This window comes from Silene latifolia, chromosome 3 (assembly GCF_048544455.1).
Source record: "Silene latifolia isolate original U9 population chromosome 3, ASM4854445v1, whole genome shotgun sequence".
In the NCBI taxonomy this organism is placed as follows: Eukaryota; Viridiplantae; Streptophyta; class Magnoliopsida; order Caryophyllales; family Caryophyllaceae; genus Silene; species Silene latifolia.
In genome coordinates this window covers 33,449,531-33,474,149 of record NC_133528.1, presented here as the reverse complement: position 1 = coordinate 33,474,149, position 24,619 = coordinate 33,449,531, and the positions used below count along the sequence as shown (strand labels likewise).

Genomic DNA, 24,619 nt, shown 5'->3' with positions numbered 1-24,619 from the left:
ATCAATTTAGTCTCGTTTTGCCATGAAAATGCAAGATACTTACTCCTTTCCTACCAAGGGATCAAAATCTCAAAGAATATGCAAAACAAAGTGTTGGGTTCCTTATGTTGATGATAACATGGCCATTTGATTTGTGTTATCTTAGTTTACCTTTTCAGGATTAATGATGTAATCAAGCTTGGATTAAGAAGTGTTGAAGTTGTTAATCATCCCATTGTATTTAGTCAAGTGTCATCTAATGTACAAGTGAGAAAGTAGAGTATATTAGAGTAATAGAAACAGTCCAGACGACTGTTGCTTTCACACGCAAACAGCTGTTTGGATTATGCCACAACTCGTAAAAACTTGAAGTCCCTTTTATCTTTCAAAAGCTTTCACGTGACTTTTATTTTCAAAGATAAAAAATCAGATTTTTATTAAGGAGATGGTATTCTTTAAAGAGTGGTTTGAATTATTTCAAAATGTTTCTTCTTTATGCAAATTCAACCCTTTGGTCCCTTAAGAAAACAAAGAATGCTTTTTGCCATTTTAGTGTCAACTTGTCATCATGTGACTTGTCTTTTCTCTCTTTGTTTTCTGAATTTGCAAGAGCTTTTAAGGATATATTTCAAACCATCTTTCTCTATTCTTACCTTTGCAAAAGAGGCCTTTTTGGTGCAAGTTTTGGGTGGTTGCTATTGCCCTTCACATGTGAGGTCTTTGACCCTTCAAAACCCTAGCAACCCCTTCACTCACCTCCTCTATATAAACCGTGCATCCTCTCCATAAATCCCCAAGACTTTTCTGATTTAATTTTTCCAACTTTGCAAATTGTTTTAAGAGTTTAAAACCGTGTCTTTGCAAAATCGTTTAAAAGTGTTCAAGTATCTTCAGTTTCTACAGTCGTGGCTACTGTTGCTTTTCTATACTAAACTCTCTTGCTTAAGAATTGTTGATCTTGTAAAAGTTGTCCACCTCTATTCTTTGTTAAGAATGTGTTAGTGGAAACTTGATCCTATAACATTCTAAGTGTGTTAGTAGAGTTTAGGACGGAGTAGTCTTTAACTCTTGACAACCGGAGTAGGTTGTGAGTTGACAACCGGAGTAGGTTGTGAGTTGGCAATCGGAGTAGATTGCGAGTTAGCTTGTCATAAGAACGGAGTAGTTCTTGTACTAGCTTTGCAACCGGAGTAGGTTGGCGTCTTTTATTACAAGGGTCTTTTAGTTTTCGGAGTAGATCACTAAAGGAAAGTAATAAAAAGGTAGATTGGACGTAGGCACTTGAGTTTCTTGCCGAACCAATTCAAAAATCTCGTGTTCAAGTGCTTACTTTATTTCCGCTGCTTTATACTTTGTTTGTTTGTTTTGTTTCGCTTAAACTTATAAGCAACAGTTCATTATACTGTCGCATTTGGTCTGCAGTCATATTTCACAAACTGAGACAAATAGATACAGTCAGAACGATTGTTGCTTTCATACTTCAGCAAACATTCATAGTGATACTTGTTCAATCTTTCAATATTATTCAAAGTATCCTCTCATCTCTTTTGTTCTTGTAACTCACTTTAATTCAATAAAGTTGAAGTTAAAATTTTTAAAATAGTACCTAATTCACCCCCTCCCCCTCTTAGGTACTTGAATCCATAAACTCAACAATTGGTATCAGAGCCTCGTGCTCTTGATCGAGGCTAACCGCCTTAGAGTTTGATTCGTGGGTAATGGATTCCGAGAAATACTCCAAGATCCCGGTCTTTACCGGTTCGAATTTTGGATGGTGGAAACTCAAAATGGAACATTACATCAAAAGTATCGATTATCAATGTTGGAACATCATCCAAAATGGACCTCTTGTTATTGAGGAAACCGATATGCTAACCGGTTTCACCAAAACTAAAGAGGAAAGAAATTACAATGAAAATGATTTCAAACTTGCCGAAAAGAACTCCAAAGCAATGTCGATTCTTCAACGTTGTGTTGGTGAGGGGGAAGTTAGTCGTATCTCCGGATGTCCTACTGTGCAAAATCTATTTGGGATTCCCTTGTACTTGCCCATGAAGGGACGTCCCAAGTAAGAAAACACCGTATTGACCTTCTCATGCAACAATATGAGATGTTTAGAATGTCAAAGGACGAGTCCATAAATAGTTTCTCTTCACGTTTTTCTTGTATTATTAATGAGCTTAAAAGTCTAGGAAGGAATTTCGAGTCCGAGGACATCATTCGAAAAATCCTTCGTAGTCTAACCTCTAAGTGGCAACCCAAAGTTACCGCTATAGAGGAAGCCAAAGATTTGTCAACCCTATCTCCTCATGAACTAATGGGATCACTAATGGCTCACGAGTTCAATCTCGATAAGCATTCTAGTGAGTCTTCAAAGGGAAGGAGTCTCGCTCTCACGTCCTCTCCAAGCGATGGAGAAGACGAGGAGGAAGACGAGTTTGCTATGTTCTCAAGGAATCTAGTTGGGTTGGTCAATGATCTAGAAAATAGAAAGTTCAATAATAATTACTCGAAAAAACGTTTTCCTAGGAAACGACCTAGTTCCACCGTGGGATGCTTTAAGTGTGGTGATAAAACTCACCAAGTTAAAGAATGTCCCAAGTGGGATGAAATCGAATCAAAGGAAAAACGAGATAAAGTTAAAAGGGACTACAAACATAGAGTCATGACCGTAATTTGGGGAATGTCCGACTCCGAGGAAGATGAGGAACTCATCGAGGAGCAACTAGAGTCTAAAATGTGTCTTACAAGTCATCTCAAGGACAAAGTCTCAAAAACTTCCAAAATTGAACATTTTAGATGTCTCATGGCTCACCCCGATGATTCCGACTCGGACTCCGACAATGAGGTAAAACATCTAAAAGCCAAGGTTAGATCTTACTCCAAAGCAAAGGTATGTAAGCTTCTTGACAAACTCTTTGATAAGTGTCGTCACAAAATGATAAGCTTGATGTCATGCAAGACGAAATTGAAGAAATTGCTCAAGAAAACTTTAACCTTAAAAATGAACTGAAAGCAACAGACAGTGTCACTGTCACCTCTGAGGCTTATGATGAAGTAAAAAGAGTCAACAAATTGAACAAACAATTGACTAAAGAACTTGAGCGTCTTAAAATGATCCCCACGGATGTCTCTGACCTTGAAAATGTCAACACCACTTTGGTGATGCAAGTTTCCTTGCTAACCAAGGAACGTGATGACCTTTTGAAGGACAAAGATGCTCTCAAAGATGAATTGGATGACCTTGTGGTTGAGATTGTAGACCTAAAAGAAACAGTGTCTGAGACTGTTGCTTCTGACCAAGATTTAGACAAGTCAAATGAAAAGATTAAATGTTTGGAAAATGAAAACACTTGTCTAAAAGGTGAGGTTGTTTGTCTCAAGAATGAAATAGAAGTCCTTCATGATAGGCTTACTTTTCTTCAAAAAGGTATGCCCGAATGTAGCACTTCTAGATCTTCTCCTCATCATAGATCCGATGAATTCGTTGATCTAAACAAACGTCTTGATGAGATGACGTCTAAATATGAAGAGTCCAAAGAACGAATCATGTATCTCGTGTCTAAACTCAACAATCACACCCATGACTTCATAGTTGAGAAAAGGTTGTCTATTGAAAGTGTTAACAATGATGAACTCAAGAGAGAAAAAGAAAAGAATTTGCATCTCCTCTCACGTGTCAATGACTTGACCAATGAACTTGTTAGTGCTAAGAATATCACTGAAAAATGGGAAGGAAGTCAAACCGTGTTAAACTTCCTCACAAATCAAACCGAGAGATGTAACAAAACTGCTGGTTTGGGGTTCAAATGGAACAATCAGACATCGTTGTATCCGAAAGCCTAAAACGATTTTAGAAGGAGAAAGTATGTTGGTCTTCCCGAATACATTATTTGCAATTATTGTGGTAAGAATGGTCATGTCCTCAACACTTGTGAAAAAAGATTTCATGACATTAACAAGAACACCAAAATAATTAAGCATGTATGGATTAGGAAAGACACCATAAGATATGTTGATCACAAAAGGGGACCCAAGTTTGTTTGGGTTCCTAAACTCAAAGTCTAATCTTGTGTAGGGCTTGGTGAGAGGCGGCCGCAATTGGTACTTGGATAGTGGATGCTCTCGTCACATGACGGGTGATAGAAGCCAATTCCTCTCACTTAAAGCGTATGATGGTGGCACGGTAAGGTTTGGTGACAACAAGAAAGGTGAAGTAATTGGTATTGGAAAAGTTGGTAAGTCATCCTTACTTTGTGTCGACAATGTGCGGCTTGTCAAAGGTTTGAAGCATAATCTCCTTAGCATTTCTCAACTTTGTGATAAGGGTAATGTTGTTGAATTTCGTGCCAATATGTGTCGAATTTTTGATGCCACTACTAATGAACTAATACTCGAAGGAAGACGTGTCAAAGATGTGTACTTAACTAATTTGAACTCTCTATCCGGTCACACCATGTCTTGCATGAGTGTAATGAACAATGATCCTTGGTTATGGCATAAAAGGTTTGGTCATGTTAGTACAAAAACTCTTAATACCCTTAAAAGACTTGACTTAGTTGAAGGCATTCCTAATATAAAATTTGATTTTGATAAAGTATGTGATGAATGTGCTAGAGGAAAACATGTTAAAAGTTCCTTTAAATCCAAAAGAATTATGAGTACATCTCAACCTTTGCAACTTTTACATATCGACTTGTGTGGACCAATGAGAACTAGAAGTAGAGGTGGTAGTCGTTATGTGTGTGTCATTGTTGATGATTACTCTAGGTTCGTTTGGGCACTCTTCCTAAGCTCTAAGGATGAGACATTTGATGAGTTTCTAATTTGGTTAAGAAAGATTCAAAATAAACTTGGTTTAAAACTTGTTTCAATGAGAACCGATCATGGAACCGAATTCGAAAACTCATCATTTGGTGCTTATTGTGATGACAATGGTGTAGACCATAACTTCTCGGCTCCTAGAACCCCACAACAAAATGGTGTGGTTGAAAGGATGAATAGAACCCTTGAAGGAATGGCTAGAACAATGTTATTATCTAGTAAGTTGCCTAAGAATTTTTGGGCCGAAGCGGTAAATATCGCTTGCTACATTCACAATCGTGTCATGATAAGGAGTATATTAAATAAAACTCCCTATGAATCGTTACGTGGAAGAAAACCCAACATTTCATATTTTAGATGTTTTGGAAGCAAATGTTTTGTTCCTAACAATGGTAAAAACAACTTGGGTAAGTTCGATCCACGTAGTGATGAAGGAGTATTTATTGGATACTCCGATCATAGCAAGGCCTATAAAATCTACAATAAACGAACCTTGTTAGTTGAAGAAAGCATCCATGTCATTTTTGATGAATCTAGTGTGCTTGGACAGGTACAAAACATGGATGATAATGATGAGGATGAGGATGATGAGTTTGAGATTGGTCTTGTTCGAAAGGACTTTGTATTCACGGATGAAGAAGCTCCCAGCACTGAATTGCAACAGACACAGAGACTGTCGCCTTCAAAGGAAATTAGCAACTCAGGGGGAACACGTAGCAACTCTGCTATTGTTTCTTCTCTGGAAGCAACAGACCCAACGACTGTTGCTTCTACCTCCAGAACTGAAGAAAACCAAAACAGTGAGGACGAAGATCTTTCCAGGCCAATAATGTGATCGTTGTGATCGATCTTTGTTGAGGGGGAACAAGAAACCATTGTTCCAAAGAAGTGGAAACATCAAAGCTCTCATCCACTCACTAATCTCACAAGCGATCTCAACTCGGGAATTCGAACAAGATCATCCGTCAACAATCTCGCTCACCTCAATGAGTATTGTGCCCATAATGCCTTCCTATCTCAAATTGAGCCTTCAAATGTAACAGTCGCCTTGACTGATGCAGATTGGGTGCTTGCCATGCAAGATGAGCTCAATCAATTCAAAAGAAATGAGGTATGGCACCTAGTCCCTAGACCGCCTAATCGTACCGTCATTGGTACTAGGTGGGTCTTTCGCAACAAGCTTGATGACTCGGGAGAAATTGTAAGGAACAAGGCTAGACTAGTGGTGCAAGGTTATAACCAACAAGAGGGTATTGATTACGATGAAACCTATGCACCGGTAGCTAGACTTGAGGCCATACGATTGCTTATAGCTTTTGCGGCTCACAAAGGCATTAAACTCTTCCAAATGGATGTCAAAACCGCTTTCTTAAATGGATATTTGGAAGAAGATGTCTTTGTAGAGCAACCACCGGGTTTTGAGAACAATGACTTGCCTAACCATGTTTTCAAATTAGACAAAGCTCTTTATGGTTTAAAACAAGCACCAAGATGTTGGTATGATAGATTGTCTAAATTTCTTATTGAAAATGGTTTTAAAAGAGGCTCCGTTGACAAAACATTGTTCTTGAAGTAACAGTCCAGTGAACTGTTGGTTGTACAAGTATATGTTGATGACATTATATTTGGTGCAACAAATGAACTCATTTACTTATATTTTTCGGAACTAATGAAATCGGAGTTTGAAATGAGCATGATGGGTGAGCTAGGATTCTTCCTTGGGCTCCAAATTAAGCAATCAAAGGATGGAATCATGATCCATCAACAAAAGTATATTAAGGAAATGCTTAAGAAATTTGGGATGACTAATGGTAAGCCTCATGATACACCTATGGTAGCCGGGTCCAAATTGGACAAGGATGAACTCGGTAAGAATGTTAGTGATATGGTGTATAGAGGTATGATAGGCTCACTTCTTTATTTGACCGCAAGTCGTCCCGACATTCTCTTTAGCGTTTGTTTATGTGCTAGGTTCCAAGCAAATCCGAAAGAATCACATTTCAAAGCCGTTAAACGAATTCTTCGGTATTTGATTGGAACACAAAATCTTTACCTATGGTACCCTTTACATTGTCCTTTTGATCTTATAGGCTTTTCGGACGCGGACTATGCGGGGTGCACGGTGGATAGAAAGAGTACCTCCGGAATTGCAACGTTCTTGGGTCCTTGCTTGACTTCTTGGGCCTCAAAGAAACAAAACACGGTAGCTCTTTCTACGGCCGAAAGTGAGTACGTTAGCGCGGCACATTGTTGTTCTCAACTCCTTTGGGTAAAACAACAACTCTTGGATTTTGGTATTATTTTTGACTCCATTCCTTTAATGTGTGATAATACGAGTGCAATAAATATTTCCAAAAATCCTATTCAACACTCTAAAACCAAACATATTGATATTCGTCACCATTTTATTCGTGATCATGTGGAAAAAGGACATATTAAACTTATCTTTTGCAAGACCGAAAATCAAATTGCCGATATTTTTACTAAGCCACTTGCAAGAGAACAATTTGAGAAATTTAGACTAGAAATTGGGTTAATTAATTGCTTGTGATTTTTGGTGTGAGTTTTGCAAATTTCCTTAATTGATTAAATTAAAATTGGATATATGTCATTAAGTGTTCTAAGTGCATTGACATCATGTTTAGACCAAAAATTGACACCGTATTTGTGAGTCGGTAATCACTCAACCTCATATCTAAATTTATGTTTAAAATATGCTACCTTGCGTTTTTATTTCGAGTAATTAAATATGTTCAAGATTGGGCCAACTACCTCACTTACCACATTTATTGGGCCATTTCCTACCTACAACCCACCGTCCAAACTCCCTCAACCCACCGAAATCTCACAACCCACTTATCCCTTCATCTCCCAAATCCCTCCATTTAACCTACCCTTTAACCCACCATGGTCAAGACGTCAATACCCCTATACCCATCAAACCCGTGAAAATGACCTCTCACCACTGTCCCAAGCTCCTCCACCGAGACCGTGACTGTGAATATCGATGAAATTGAAGAAACTCCAATTGATTTGAATGAGGATCCGACTAAGTCTACTGAGTTAGATCCGATTCCGCAAAAAAAAAGCTAACAAAAGAAAGGAGAAAGCTACTTCATCGTCGCAAAGGTCTATGTGAAACAAAGAACCAAACAACTACATGTTCTACATATGCTTCAAGAGATGATTGGGAAGTTGGTTCGAAAAATGGAGATAGATGAAATTGAACATTGAAGTTGGTTGGAAAGTTAATTAAAAAAAAAAAAAAAAAAAAAAAAAAAAACAAAAAAAAGGCAATATGCGAAATGTCAAAGTGATTGTACTTATTGGAAACAAGATAGATGCAATTGAGGGTCTTGAGAAAAGAAGTAAATCGAAAATTTGGAAGAAATAGAAAGGAAGTCACAGTGTATGTCACTGTTGCTATGCTCAAAGGTCAAGATCAAATTTGTCAAGAATTTTCATGAAATGAGAGCAACATATAAGAAGTTGATGTTCCCCCATCACATGTCGTGTACTAAGGAAAATATGAGAAGTTTATGCTCTTTCATCGTATGTTGAGAAGTTGAATCGATGCATACCTTGGTGGTTTCAATATAACAAAATCCAATGCAACAGTTGAGATGACTGTGACTCGGCCCTTCATTGTCAAACCTCAACCTTTTCCAATCCTCTTCATTATCCTCAAAAATGATGACCAAACTTCCGCACCCTAAAATTGCCCATAATCAAACTTGTCTTTTGCCTTACATCTTTTGTCCCACCTTGTTTGTGCCCTTCTAAGACATTATTTTCCTTACTTGTTATGTTAATGCTTGGTGGTGTATTCTAAACTCTATTTAGCCATGTTGAACTTTGATTAACTTATGTTTAATCCTTGTTTATGTTGACTTTGTTACCTTGTCACGACTACATGTGTCTTTTTGTGTTTTCTTGTGAAATATCTGCACTCTAATGCTTTTGACATCCCTATCCGTTTGATGATGTCAAGAGGGGGAAAAGGTAAACTCATGCTCTTAATCTCTTTGCATATTGATTAACTAATGTCTATGTCTAACCTTCTTAGCTTGATTCTTGTTTTGGGGCAATGTAAAATTGTCATGGTAATTTGATTCTAACTTTTGCCTTAGGTAAGGTAATATTGTCCCTTCTCTATCATTTGATCTTGCTTGCTTAAAATCTTGAATTAAGGTGTTTACATTGCTTATACATTCGTTTGGGGCTTGTCATCATCAAAGGGGGAATTTGTTGGGTTCCTTATGTTGATGATAACATGCCCATTTGATTTGTGTTATCTTAGTTTACCTTTTCAGGATTAATGATGTAATCAAGCTTGGATTAAGAAGTGTTGAAGTTGTTAATCATCCCATTGTATTTAGTCAAGTGTCATCTAATGTACAAGTGAGAAAGTAGAGTATATTAGAGTAATAGAAACAGTCCAGACGACTGTTGCTTTCACACGAAAACAGCTGTTTGGATTATGCCACAACTCGTAAAAACTTGAAGTCCCTTTTATCTTTCAAAAGCTTTCACGTGACTTTTATTTTCAAAGATAAAAAATCAGATTTTTATTAAGGAGATGGTATTCTTTAAAGAGTGGTTTGAATTATTTCAAAATGTTTCTTCTTTATGCAAATTCAACCCTTTGGTCCCTTAAGAAAACAAAGAATGCTTTTTGCCATTTTAGTGTCAACTTGTCATCATGTGACTTGTCTTTTCTCTCTTTGTTTTCTGAATTTGCAAGAGCTTTTAAGGATATATTTCAAACCATCTTTCTCTATTCTTACCTTTGCAAAAGAGGCCTTTTTGGTGCAAGTTTTGGGTGGTTGCTATTGCCCTTCACATGTGAGGTCTTTGACCCTTCAAAACCCTAGCAACCCCTTCACTCACCTCCTCTATATAAACCGTGCATCCTCTCCATAAATCCCCAAGACTTTTCTGATTTAATTTTTCCAACTTTGCAAATTGTTTTAAGAGTTTAAAACCGTGTCTTTGCAAAATCGTTTAAAAGTGTTCAAGTATCTTCAGTTTCTACAGTCGTGGCTACTGTTGCTTTTCTATACTAAACTCTCTTGCTTAAGAATTGTTGATCTTGTAAAAGTTGTCCACCTCTATTCTTTGTTAAGAATGTGTTAGTGGAAACTTGATCCTATAACATTCTAAGTGTGTTAGTAGAGTTTAGGACGGAGTAGTCTTTAACTCTTGACAACCGGAGTAGGTTGTGAGTTGACAACCGGAGTAGGTTGTGAGTTGGCAATCGGAGTAGATTGCGAGTTAGCTTGTCATAAGAACGGAGTAGTTCTTGTACTAGCTTTGCAACCGGAGTAGGTTGGCGTCTTTTATTACAAGGGTCTTTTAGTTTTCGGAGTAGATCACTAAAGGAAAGTAATAAAAAGGTAGATTGGACGTAGGCACTTGAGTTTCTTGCCGAACCAATTCAAAAATCTCGTGTTCAAGTGCTTACTTTATTTCATTTGCTTTATACTTTGTTTGTTTGTTTTGTTTCGCTTAAACTTAGAAGCAACATTCATTATCTTTATCGCATTTGGTCTGCAGTCATATTTCACAAACCGAGACAAATAGATACGATCGAACGATTGTTGCTTTCATACTTCAGCAAACATTCATAGTGATACTTGTTCAATCTTTCAATATTATTCAAAGTATCCTCTCATCTCTTTTGTTCTTGTAACTCACTTTAATTCAATAAAGTTGAAGTTAAAATTTTTAAAATAGTACCTAATTCACCCCCTCCCCCTCTTAGGTACTTGAATCCATAAACTCAACACAAAAAACTAAAGATAATAAATGACCCAAATATGCACTAAAAAGCATGGGAACAAGGCTAATTCGGGGGCTAAATATGCGCTAACTATGGTCACATCAAATATCCCCAAACCGAACCTTTGCTCGTCCCGAGTAAAGAGGTGACAAAGACTAGGACCATTATTTAAACTAACCTAATAGCATATCCGATATGAGACAATTAGCGGGTCTCCCTCCGCCCCTTCAACTCACAACAAGACAACCATGAGGTAGGATGCCTTCTTGCAAGGCAAGGTGGGTCTTGCCAAAATGGCGACACATCCAAACATTAAGCACACAAAATCACATAATGGATGCATCTACAAAAGAATAGCCACTTCCTCATCAAGTGGCGGAGGCACTAAAGAGGAACAAATTTAAGAGCATGTAATCCTTCACAAATACTAGTTCAACAAATTACTAAGGCTAAGAGGATGGCACTAAATCACCTCCAAATGGTGTTAAACTAGACTACTTTCGTCCTTAATTTCCAAATGCTTTCGTCAAGAGCGATCGGATGGTGGTGGAATGATGATCCCTATGATGCTAGTAGCATATGACATGACAAGTCTCGAATTCTCTACAAAAGTAAAGGTCATGGATCGTCCCAAGCTCGACCAAGTGGCTTGACAAAAAGGCTTTTTGGGAATTAAATGCTCAAATCTTTATACACAATGGGTGGATATGACTAGTATTCAAAATTGTCCTCATTTCACTTTCACATTTCAAAAATTTAAGATGGGGTTTGTCCCTTCCGGGCTAGTGTCCTTTGCTTTCGCCAATCGCTTATTAGGCAACCGGTTAACCTCTAGACAATAGCTTTTCGGGGTGATAGTCACTCTGTCTCTGGGCGGCCGAATTCACAACCGTGTGGGGGCCCAATTCAATGGATCCCGCACCAAAGCACATCGAAGTGGTACGCCTCCATCAAAACAACTTAAATTTCTCAACATTCAACAATTCATAACATTTGAGGTTTCTTTGGCATTAAATTACTTCCACATGACAAAATTCTTTGAAATGAGCACTTCAAGCTTATTGATAGAAAATATTTTTGGGTTGCCTTACCACAAGGTCACCTAAACAAGTTAACCAAGTCCAAATCGCATCACGGGGTTGGATAGATGACTCACATGCAAACCCTTGACTAGGCTTTGAGTCATGGGTCAAAAGACACTAGTATGACACTATCTAGGGTGTTTTACAACCATTCTAGTAGGCAAAGTCTTAAGTTGAACAAGTATTTGTAATGGCTTAGTTGCTCTTGTCAAAGTTCCTAATTAGGCATTTTTCAAAATATTTCTAACATGCAACTACATGCTATGATGCAACTAATATAAACATCCTAATGCAAGTGATTCTATCAACTAATATGCCAAATAATTCTAAATGCAAGTCCTAAATTCACATTGTTTATACCGCATCAATCAAAATAAAGCCACATAGTCATTAACATAAAGAGGAAAAAGGAGATTGGAAAGATCATACCATGCGGTCTTCATTATCCTCATGTCTCGGATGTGGCGTAGTCAATCAATGTGAACAAGGATAGAACAAACATAATATATACAAAACAATATATACACAAGACTAAAAAGGGAAATAAACATGTTTTTGGGTTTTTCAATTTTCAAATTTTTATGATTTTCGAACTTTTTCAATTTTTTTTTTTTTGGATTTTTTTGAATAAGAGTTAAATGTTAGAATTCCCATCCCCACACTAATATGGGCATTGTCCTCAATGGCCAAAATGATGGAAATTATGCAAAGATGATGCATGATTTCTATACTAAATGCAATCTATACTAAGCTATACTACATGATGCATGGTTTTTGTTATGACGGAGAGGATAATTTAGATTACCTCCCGTTGTGTATGCATTAACTTCCCCAAACCGATTGAGACACTATTGCTAATGTCCAAGGATGGGTATAGTTCATGCACACACTATGCTATGCATGAAACTAGTTTTGTCATTTTGGATTTTACAAATGGGAACGATAAAGACACCTCAATGGTACCGAGGTGTGAGTCCTTTGATGTTTCTAGGACTACTCCAACAATGATCAAGAAAATAATAAAAACAAAGAGAGAAATAGACAAACCATGAGAGGGTAGGAGCCTCCAAGGCTTGCTAATCTTCCATCATATTATCAACATCATCACTTTCCTCATTAGAAGTGGTCTCATTGCCACTTCCCTCTTCATTTGCTTCTTCACTTTCTTCCTCATCTTGCTCATCATCTTATTCACCATCCTTATCTCCTTCTTCACTTGCTTCCTCATCAATGTTATCATCAACTTCTTCATTACCAACAACCTCATTGTCACCCGAAACGACCCTAGATGCACCTGGAAATAGGACTTCTCTATCCGCCTAACTAGGCAAAGGACATGATGGGTCAAGTAATTCTTGCCTAGCTAAGTGTAGGAGGGGTGGATATTGAGCCAAGTAAGCATTTTTCCGATCCTCAAAGGCTTGCTTGTGCATTGCTTGCATGAGAAGAGTCAAATAATCATTTCTAGCTTCAACTCCTTCCGGCTTGAACTCTTGATACTCAAAGGGGTAAGGTGGTATGACAATGGAAGAGGAGGGCATTTCAAGTTCACCCTTTTGTTGTTGAATAATATACTCGGCCTCTTTAGAAAGGGGAAGTAGATAGTTGGTCCGGTGGACACTTAGACGACAAATCTTTGAAGGCAAAGTGAACGATTTAGCTTCACTAGTGAGCCATCCATACTTGGTATCAAGAGGGTTATGGGCAACCCACTTGTACTTGTGTATCATAGTATGCAAATCAACAAGATGACCACCCTCCTTTGCTTTATACTTGTTATCCTTGTTGAAGTTAGGATCAAAGTACTTAGCTAGGATAGTGACTAGGCCGCCATTGACAATAACGGTAGTGCCCTTCTTCCCACAATCAATGTTGAGCCATCTATCTACCAAAAGCCTCAAAGAGTTGAAAGGCTTGGTGTGTACTCTTCCAATGTTCAAAGCCGATTCAAGGAGAATAAAATCAAGTTTGGTGAAATGGTTGGTATCTTTCCTTGCAATAATGGTGTTGCCTATGACCTTGTGCCATACTCTTATGCCCGGATGGTGGACTAAAAGAGCACGACTCGCATGAAAGTCCTCAAATTTCCTCCCGGAAATTGCCTCCCAAAGAGGGTCGGGGTCATACTTTTCATAATTCTTAAAATAACTCGGTTCATCACTAAGACCCAAGATTCCACCCAATTCCCTAAAGGAAATGCGTCTACTAACATAAGCTAGACGAAACTCGAGATTCTCCCTACTCTCAACTTTGGTGACTTTCAAAGAACTCAAAAACTCCAAGGTAAGGGAGGGGTATGTCAATTCTTTTGACTCAAATAATTTCTCTAACCCCATGGCTTTGAAAAAGGCTCTAGTTTGCTCAAGGACACCCAACTTTCCCAAGGTGTCTTCACAAATAAATTTGGTGGATTGAAGTGATTTCCTAGCAAACTTGGCAAAAGTATTTCTATGGGTTTCGGAAATAAAAGTTACCTCCGGATAATGCAAAAGTTGATCGATTTCCGGAGTAGAAGATGTTGTTGCTCCCATAGAAGGTTGTTGTTGTTGTTGCACTTCCAAGTTTGGTGTTGCTACCACCATAGCCAAAGCTTTCTTTGCTTGAAGAGCCTTTTGCCTTTGTGAAAGTGTCTTTGGTGCCTTTGTTGCTCCCTTAGTCCTTGCCATTGATGAACTAACCAAGAAAAGAAAGAAAAATCTTCAATTTGTAGTGTACCCAAATCGATTTAAAGGTGAAAGGCTTTGCCTTTATGAATTCAAAAATCGACTTAAAGGTTGAAGATTTTGTGCTTGGTTTTGATTTTTATTGAAGAAGGAGTGATTAATTTGTTGTTAGAAGGATGATTTGATTTGATTTTGGTGAATGTTGTTGAGGGATTTTGTTTTTGTGATGGAGAGGATGAGGGTTTTGATGTTTTGAAGTAGTGTTATGAATGAATGAATGAATGAATGAAGGTGGGAGGGATTTTTTAAAGACCGAAAAAATTCAAACTGCAGGGGCAATACGGGCGGATTCTGCCCAATACGGGCGGATTCTGCACTTTCTGGGTTTGATAAAACTCGCCTAAAGACGGGCGTATTCGAGAGAAGACGCTCGGATTTGCTTGATACGGGACGGGCGGATTCTCTTGAAGACGGACGGATTTGAGTCCAGGAAATTTTTCTTGTTTTCCTCAGCAGAGAAGACGGGCGTCTTCTTTCCAGGACGGACGGATTTACAGAGACGGGCGGATTGCTGTTCAGGACGCCCGGATTCTCTTACAGTCAAAAATCTTTCAAAATTTCAGCATATAGGGACGTGCGTCTTCAACCCAGCACGCTCGGATTGCATGAAGACGGGCGGATTCTCTTGAATCAGCTCAGATTCTACCCCTGTGTACCCGGATTCAGTTCCATCCGTGTATAATGCATATCCCTTATCAACCTTCTATTCTTCTTCAAATCTTGTGTTCTTCATTGTGGGGGCACTACTAAGGCATGGATAGCCTAGGCAATTGTCATCCCCGCACTAAGCGAAAGCACTACACATCAATTGAAATTATTAGTCCCTCCCTCACTTCTCTCAAACATAACAGATATCTTGATCAAAGCAAATAAAAATCCAAAGATGACAAAAATGAAATACAAGAATTGAAATGCGAGTTAGGGAGTTAGAAATATTTACAAATGGTGGTTTAGGGAGGACTCCACCAAACTCTCATTCTTGATGAGATGTCAAGGGGGCATGTTCAAGGTGTTGTTGATGTTGCTCAACACCTTGAAAAAGTAATCAAAAGCATGTTCATTATCATGGTAGAGGTATTCAATAGTCCTTTGCCCTTGTTGTTGGTCTTGATCGATGGCATTACCAATGTAGGGATTAAAAATCCCTTCAAATTCGTCGTCCCAAAGACCACAAACTTCATTAAGTTTATCATTAAAGATTTCTTGATTTGATGGAGACAACTCCTCCAAATTCTTCTCTTGGCCAATGAGGCCATTCTCTTCTTCTTTGGTTGATTTTGATGAGCTTTGCAAGCTCTCCTTGTCACGATTCACTTGCTCTTTGAATGGAGCATCTTCAATTTTTTTCTTCCATTGGAGTTCCGATTTCTTCCTTTCATCCTTTCGGCTATAATGATCAATCATGAAACATGGTTCATGCAAACGAGGAGCTCTCATAGTCTTGTCAAGATTAAAGGTTATGCTTTCATCTCCCACTTCTAGAGTGAGCTCACCATGTTTCACATCAATCACCGCACTCGCGGTGTGTAGGAAAGGTCTTCCTAGAATGATTGGAATGTTGGAATCTTCCTCCATATCAACAATGACAAAGTCCACCGGGATGAAAAACTTCCCAATCCGTACGGGGACATCTTCCCATATCCCTAATGGTGTCTTCGTCGATCTATCGGCCATTTGGAGTGTGATGTTGGTGCATTTAAGCTCTCCCATCCCCAACCTTTTACTCACCGAGTACGGCATGACACTCACACTAGCCCCTAGATCACATAAGGCTTTGTTGATCGTTGTGTCGCCAATGGTACACGGTATTGAGAAGCTTCCCGGATCCTTTAGCTTTGGAGGTGAACTCCCTTGAAGTATTGCACTACTCACCTTAGTGAAGGCGATAGTCTCAAGTTTCCGGATTGACTTCTTCTTTGTGAGGATATCTTTCATGTATTTCGCATAGGCCGGCACGTGATTGATTAATTCCGTGAAAGGAATCGAGACTTCCAAATTCTTCACAATTTCCATGAACTTTCCAAGTTGATCATCAAATTTGGGCTTGGCTTGACGACTTGGAAAAGGAAGTATAATCACAATGGGCTCCTTCTCCTTGACCTTGTCTTCATTTTTCTTTGAACTTTCTTCTTTTGATGATTCTCCATCTTTGGAGTTTTGCACAATTTCTTCCTTTTCACTAGCTTCCACAACTTCATCCTCAACTTGCTTCCTTGGCGCTTCATACCTTGTACCACTTCTCAAGTGAATGGCACTAACCGTTTCATGTCTTGGGGGATTACTTTGAGGTGGTAATTGCCCCTTTTGTCTTTGTGAGCTTGAAGATGCTAGTTGAGTCAATTGTGTTTCCAACATCTTGGTGTGAGCTAGGATGTTGTTGATGGTGGTTTCTTTTGCTTGGCTATCTTTTTGCATTTGAGTGAAAAATTCTTGTTGATTCTTTTGCATTTGGAGGACCGCTTTTTGGACATCAAAACCTTGGTCATTTTGGTGATTGTATGGATTTTGATTTTGGTAACCTTGGTTTTGATTATAAAAGGGTCTTTGATTTTGGTTTCTCATGGGTGGTGGAGTGTATGTTGTTTGAGGGTTTTGAACATTTTGGCTTTTGTATGAGAGATTTGGATGGAATTTGGTGTTTTCATTGTAATAGTTGGAATAAGGGGTACCACTCTTGTATGCTTGGAAAGCATTCACTTGTTCATTCGTTCCCCTACATTCACCTTGGTCATGTCCCAAAGTTCCACAATTCTCACATATCCCACTTGGGATTGATGAGGATGCCGTCATGGCATTAACATGATGCTTTGGTGATTTTGAGACTTCTTCAAGTCTAGCCATAGCTTTTTCAAACTTCAAATTGATTGTGTCAATATGAGCACTAAGTTGAGCACCCAATTGAGTAACGGAGTCCACTTCATGCTTTCCTCCTCTAGTAGCCTTGCGAGGTCTACTATATTGTGAATTATGGACCGCCATTTCCTCAATCTTGTTCCATGTTTGATTGTCATCAACTTCGGTGAATATTCCATTTGATCCCATGTTGAGAATGTTCCTTGAATCTTCATATAAACCATTCCAAAATTGTTGTACCAAGAACCATTCGCTAAGTCCATGGTGAGGACATGAGCGACAAATTCCCTTGAACCGCTCCCAAGCTTCATACAAAGATTCTTCATTCCTTTGCTTAAAACCCGTGATTTGAGCTCTTAGCATGTTAGTCTTTTTCGGTGGGTAGAATTTTTTGTAGAAAGCTAGAGCCAACTTCTTCCAAGAATCTATTCCGAGGGTGGCCTTGTCAAGGCCCTTTAACCATTGCTTCGCGGTGCCGATTAGAGAAAAAGGAAATAAGACCCATCTAATTTGGTCTTGAGTCACACCCGTTTGAGAGATTGCATCACAATAGTCGCAAAAGGTTTCCATATGAGAATGAGGGTCTTCACTAGGCATCCCCCCAAATTGGCTCCTTTCAACTAATTGGATGAAGGCGGATTTGGCAATAAAATTTCCGGTTAGATGTTGCGGTGTAGGAGTACCATTGGGTAGGTTCTCCTTGGTGGGTACGGAGTGTGACGAGAATTTAGGCATTGTAGGTTGATTTTGTGGGGTATTGTGTAATGGGTTCTCCTCTCCTTCTATTGCGAAAGGGTTGGTGAACTCAATAGTTGGTTGAACAACTTCACTAATACCTCTTAAATTTTTCCTAACAAGTCTCCTATTGTTCGTCAAGGTTCTTTCGATTTCACGGTCAAAAGGTAACAAATCACCTTGTGACCTTCTAGACATGCAAAGTATCAAACAACTCGAAAACAATTAGAACAAACCTTGAGGAGTTTTACTTCCCCAAGGCGAAGAAAGACACAACTAATAACAATAAAAAGGAAATCTAAATCAAACAAACACCGTCCCCGGCAACGGCGCCATTTTTGATCGGTCCGTTTCGTGTTCACAATTAAAGGTGTGGTCGTTGGGTCACGTCCGAATCAAAACACAATTTATAGCTTCACAAACAACTCTACAATTAGTAAAGAGGCAAGTAAAGGTCGGATCCCAAGGGACGGGTATTGAAATGAAATTTCTATTGAAACTAGTGGTGTCTTGGGGGTGTCACAAATTGGGTTGGTGTAGAAGGTCACTAACTAAAATAGCAATGAAAATAAACTAGCAAGATGAATTAAAAGGGGTGTAAACAATTGATTAAAAAGCACTAGGGTGTCATGGGATCATAGGGGAATCATGGGAATTGATCATACAAACATGTTCTCAAATTATAAGCAAGCAATTATTGTTGTGATGGATTGAGTTGGGTTATATCTTACAATCCTAGGAAAGTTTGGGTCCCGGAGCCGAATCGATTAGATTGTACAACACCTACAAGTCGACTTAGTCTTCCCTACTCAACAACATGCATGGTCTAATGAGACTCGAGTTGGGTTATGTCTTACAAGTCTCATTGAAAAGAAAGGAGATGGTGGTAAATGCAAGGATTCATAGGCTTAGCATTTCATCAAATATAACATGTGCATGAGTTGAGATCAAAACAAGCAAGCAAATAAAACATGAAAGCATATTAATTTAAGCATGAATCATTCCCCATGTTGGTTTCCTCTAATCACCCATTAACCCTAGCTAAGAGACTACTCACTCATTATCATGTTGATCATGCTAGCAAGATTGTCAATCATACCAACAATATGAAACATGATGAATAAATGAAAGTAATTAACAATAATTAAAAAGGGATTAAGAGAATTATACCTACTAATGATTCCAATAATAAAGCAAAGATAAAAGAAGTACTTGATGCTTGATTGAGAGGTTGTCAATCTCCCAACAATAACCCAAATAATCTTCAATTACCCAAAATAAAGGATGAACAAAAGAGAGATTAAGGAAATAAAACTTGTATTAGAACTTGATTAATTGTTGATTACAAAACTAAAGAGAGATTTGATTGATATTAACTACTCTAATTCTTGATAAGAAGAACATGCTCTTCTAATTAGACTAATGGGGTATTTATAGTGGAAATTAGGGGGATGCATTAGGGTTAACTAAGGGCTAAACTAGTGATTACACTTTTTAGATTGAGCAGGGAGGAGCCGGTATTTTCCGAAGGAAGGGCTTCTTTCTTTGTAGCTTGGAGAAGAGGAAATCGCGCTGTAGAGGAATCCGGGCGGATTAGGGTCGGGACGGGCGGATTCTGGCGATGGAACCCGAGCGGATTGGAGAGAATCCGGGCGGATTGTGGAGGACAAACCCGAGCGTCTTGGTGAGAAACCGCACGGATTGTGCGGCTGAAGGACGGCCGGATTGTAGACAATCCGCACGGATTGTGCCTCAGCAAGGCTTCTTCTTCTTTTCTTCCCTTTTCTTCATAAATTCCTTGGGGATTTCCTTGGGGACTCAAGGATCCTTTCTCAACATTGCTCATCTACTATCATATGTACAAAGGCCTTCTAATCTTGTCTCTCCTTGATGCTTGGTCATTGAATTCGATCAATTTAGTCTCGTTTTGCCATGAAAATGCAAGATTCTTACTCCTTTCCTACCAAGGGATCAAAATCTCAAAGAATATGCAAAACAAAGAACTAAAGATAATAAATGACCCAAATATGCACTAAAAAGCATGGGAACAAGGCTAATTCGGGGGCTAAATATGCGCTAACTATGGTCACATCAAGTAGATAGCCCTTTCTTCACTTCCTACAGTTTGTGCTAGCATGGCGCCCATGGCTGTTTCGGTTACTGTGAGATATAAACCAAGAGGTTGATCTCGTTGAGGTGGCATGAGCACTGGTGGTTTAGCCAATATCTCTTTGATTCGGTCAAATGCCTTCTGACAATCGTCGTCCCACATGGTGTGGTCTGTTTTCTTGAGCTTTTTGAAGATAGGCTCGCAAATCATGGTGAGTTTCGATATGAATCGACTTATATATTGCACTTTTCTCAGGAATCCTCTGACTTCTTTTTCTGTTTGAGGTTGTGGCATTTCGATCAGAGCCTTGATTTTGGAAGGATCTATTTCTATACCTCTTTGACTAACGACGTATCCCAGGAGTTTGCCAGACGTTACCCCGAATGTGCATTTCTGAGGATTGAGCCTCATGTTGTACTTTCGTAGCCTTGCGAAGAATTTGCGAAGGTTCGCAATATGCCCCTCTCTATCCTTGGACTTGACAATCATGTCGTCTACGTATACCTCAACTTCTTTGTGCATCATGTCATGTAAGAGTGTAGTTGCGATACGTTGATATGTAGCTCCGGCATTGATCAATCCAAATGGCATGACTGTATAACAATAGGTTCCCCATTGGGTGACAAAGGCGGTCTTATGCATATCTTACATGGCCATTTTGATTTGGTTATAACCCGCATACCCATCCATGAAGGATAGTAACGCGTGGTCTGCAGTATTGTCCACCAATATGTCGATATGGGGTAGAGGAAAGTCATCCTTAGGACTTGCTTTGTTTAAGTCCCTAAAGTCAACACAAACACGGATTCTCCCATCCTTTTTGGGTACAAGTACTATGTTGGCTACCCAGTCAGAATACTCGGAAACTTTGATGAACCCGGCTTTGAATTGTTTGTCAACTTCTTCCTTAATCTTGAGAGCCCATTCTGTCCTCATTTGTCGAAGCTTCTGTTTCACAGGTTTGAAACCTGGCTTAATCGGAATTCTATGTTCGGCGATATCCCTGTCGATCCCTGGCATGTCTTTGTAGGACCAAGCGAAAACGTCTTTGAATTCGTTTAGAAGGTCTATGAAATCGGCCCTTTCGGTAGAGCTCAAGGTAGTCCCTATCCTAAGTTCTTGGGGTTCTAGTTCGGTTCCTACATTGATGAGTTTGGTGTCCTCTATTACTGGTCCCCCTTCCCATTCCTGCAGTATTTCTTTGGCTATGTAGGGAGGTATTTCGATTGAGTCTGGGTCTTGGTCATCCTCAGTATCATCGTAAACAGAATTGCACTCAAGATAACACAAAGAGTAAGCAGAACCTGATTTATTCATATTAAAATTTGAGTAAAGTTGAAACAAAGAAGCCAACTGATCCATGGTCAGTGGCGGCAAAGGGACAGTGGTTGGGGCATTTCCCGAACTACCGTGACTACTCGAGGCTAAGCTAGGAGAAACAAAGGGAGTGGGGATGACGACAGGAGGAGACTTTCTAATGACTTCTCTAGACTCCGACTCTGACTCTGACTCCGACTCGAACTCATCGTCTTCTGGTTCTCCTTTGAACATTTCTCCTTCTCCAGTGGTGAGCTTGAAGAGCCTTCCTTGATTGTTGGTCCACTTGATTGATTTTCTCCATCCTTTCTGTTGACTTGCGTTGATTTCTGTGATTAACGCGGTAGGGTTGAAGTGGTCGTCTTGAAGTATCATGGTAATGATCTCATCCTGCGCGGCTCTAACAAATCGATCTTCTCCGAACAACAAGCTAACAGCTTGCTCGTCTAAGCAAGGTGCTTGACGGGTTTTGACGGTAGGAACCGTTTCTGGAGGGATAAAGTAGCAATCGTGAAAGATCTCGATTCCGGCTAGCTTCCTCTCGAGATAATACCAAGGCTCGGGAAATCCGTGAAAGAGTTCTAGACTTCCTTCTTGAACAAAGTACCCATTTAGAGTAGGGAGATAGGGTCGCATTTGGACTCCTACGTGCTTGCGGTTTTGGACTTGAGCAAGCATTTTGAGAACCTCTTCTTTAGTGGGTTTGTACCCTAGTCCAAGTGGTATCCTCTTTGAGTTGCCTTCCATATATGGCGCGAAGGTGTTTCTTCGAATAGGGTTCAAAGGCATTCCAGGGAAGTATCCCTGGGTTTTGAGCATGTGGTTGACCACCAAGTTGGAGTAGGGATCATAGTATAAGGGCGCCAACTCACTTTCTATGACACTTATACTTTGGAAGCCCCCAAGTTCATATACTGGATCTGCAAGGACTTTATTGTTCGACTGTTTTTCGATTATTGCCTTGATGGGTGACGAAGTGATCGTCACTACTTTGCCATTTAGTGGGATTTTGATCTTTTGATGAAGAGTGGATGTTACTGATTTGGAAGCGTGAATCCAAGGCCTTCCCAGAAGTATGTTGAAGGAAGCTTCGATGTCCACTATTTGGAAGTTAACCTTTCGCTCAATTGGCCCTGTGGCTATGGTTAGGTTAACAAGTCCTACCACCTTTCGTCGTGTACCATCATATGCACGCACACTACCTTGATTGGTAGGGGTCCAATCCGACTCTTTCATGCCTAGCTTGTATGCCGTTTTGAGGGGTATGACGTTGACCACGGAGCCATCATCTACCAAGGTCATTGGCACGTTCTTCTTTAGACAAATGACAGTTATGTAAAGAGCTAAATTGTGACTAGCGCCAAAAGGTGGCAAATCTTCGTCTGAGAAAGTAATAGGATTACTTAGCTTTGGTGATTCTTGGAAGACCAAGTTGACTACATCTTCGGGTGTCGAGTTATGTGCTACATTTAGTTTGGCCAAAGCTTGCAGTAAAGCTTGGCGATGTGGGAATGAGCTTGCTACTAATTGCCGGACGAAAGATCGACCTTCGTCTTCTCGTAATTGCTTGAGCAAATGGTCAGTGGAGTCCTCTTCGTTATCATTTGGTGTGACAACGTTGGTTGGACCGTTTTGAGTAGTGCTTTGATATGGACGACCCGAACGAGTTAGGTGGTCCACATCTTGATCTTTGCCATTTTGGACTATTTCTTTGACTAGGGAGTTTTCAATGAGATACTCGTCCTCATCATCGTCATCCCAAACTCCATTGATTGTAGCTAGCTCTCTCATTCTCATGATTTCATCTTCTAGTCGTATGATTTGGTCGACTAGTTTATCAACCACGGCGACTACTTCTTGCATAGTAGCATTTTGAGAGAAGACTAGTGGCACATGTTCTTTGGGTGTTGCGTTAGGATCGCGTAAAGTTGTCACCATATTTTCTAATTTCCAAACTTGCCTATCTACACTCCTTGCCCATGTGATGAAGTCGGAAATGGTAGGGGAGATAGTAGAGTAGAACCCTTCATTCTCGATGGCATGGATAACATTTTCGACTGGAGAAATGAGGTGTGAGCAATCTAAGGTAGATTCGTCACTTGTAATCACTAGAACTCCAAGAGGATTCTGAGTGTTGTTGGGTTTACCTCCCGGTGGTATTGGCAATCGACCATCTTCAATCATGTCCTGAAGCACATTTTTCAACTTGTAGCATTTTTCTGTGTCGTGCCCCTTGCCCCTATGGTATTCACAGTACGAGTTCTCGTCCTAGAATTTAGATTTCCTTTCGGGTTCGGGAGTAGGCCCAATGGGTTGGAGTTTACCTTGCTTCATTAACCTTTTTAGAGCGTTGGAGTAAGTGTCCCCAAGATTTGTGAATTTCCTTGGTGGGGTAGTTTTCTTGGATGGCTCGAGAAGGTTAACTTCATCTGTCTTGCTAGTAGAGCCGTATGAACGACTTGTTGAACCTTGATATCCTCGACCTACCATTTTGGACAAGAGTCCTTTACGAATGTCATCTTCAATCCTTGTCCCTAGTACGGTTAAGTCCTTGAAAGTTTTGATATTTTGGTATCTCAAATGATTGGCATAGATGGGCTTGAGATTGTCCACAAACTTCTCCACAAGGGTAGCCTCATCCGGGCGTTCAACTAGTTGGGTACTAGTCTTCCTCCACCTACTTAGGAAGTCGGTGAATCCTTCTTTGTCATTTTGGGCAAGAACCTCTAGAGTGCGCATGTTAACTTGGATCTCGGCATTATCCGCATATTGTTTAGAAAACTTGATTGCGGCATCTTCCCAAGTAGCGACCTTCTTATGATCTAGGGAGTAGAACCATTGCTTTGGGATAGTGTCAAGAGATGAAGGAAAGATCCTTAAGAACATCTCGGGTTTGATGCCTTTGATAGACATGTAATCTTTGAAGGCACGGATGTGGTTCAAAGGGTTCTCGTGCCCCTTGAATTTAGGGATATCTGTCATATTGAAGTTGGTTGGCAATTTGGAATTGACGGCCTCATACTTGCGATTGTTCTCCCTGTAGATGTCATCCCCCTTAAGGTACATCAATTGATCCTCTAAGTATTGGAGTCTTTTCTCAGCTACAGTCATCCCCATGAGAGGATTTTCATCCCTGGATTCATTCTCGGAGTCACCTATTACTTCACTTTCATGAGGGGGCAACCTCCCCTCTACGGCATAGATCCGGCCCTCG

The 24,619-nt window shown here is 39.7% G+C and overlaps 1 non-coding gene across 1 annotated transcript; it reads left to right on the top strand.

The window, feature by feature from the left end:
• Positions 1 to 17,499: 17,499 nt before the first annotated feature.
• LOC141650494 (small nucleolar RNA R71) lies at positions 17,500 to 17,606 on the top strand. The gene has a single exon (XR_012546523.1). It is a non-coding gene; the product is annotated as a small nucleolar RNA R71 (small nucleolar RNA).
• Positions 17,607 to 24,619: the final 7,013 nt, after the last annotated feature.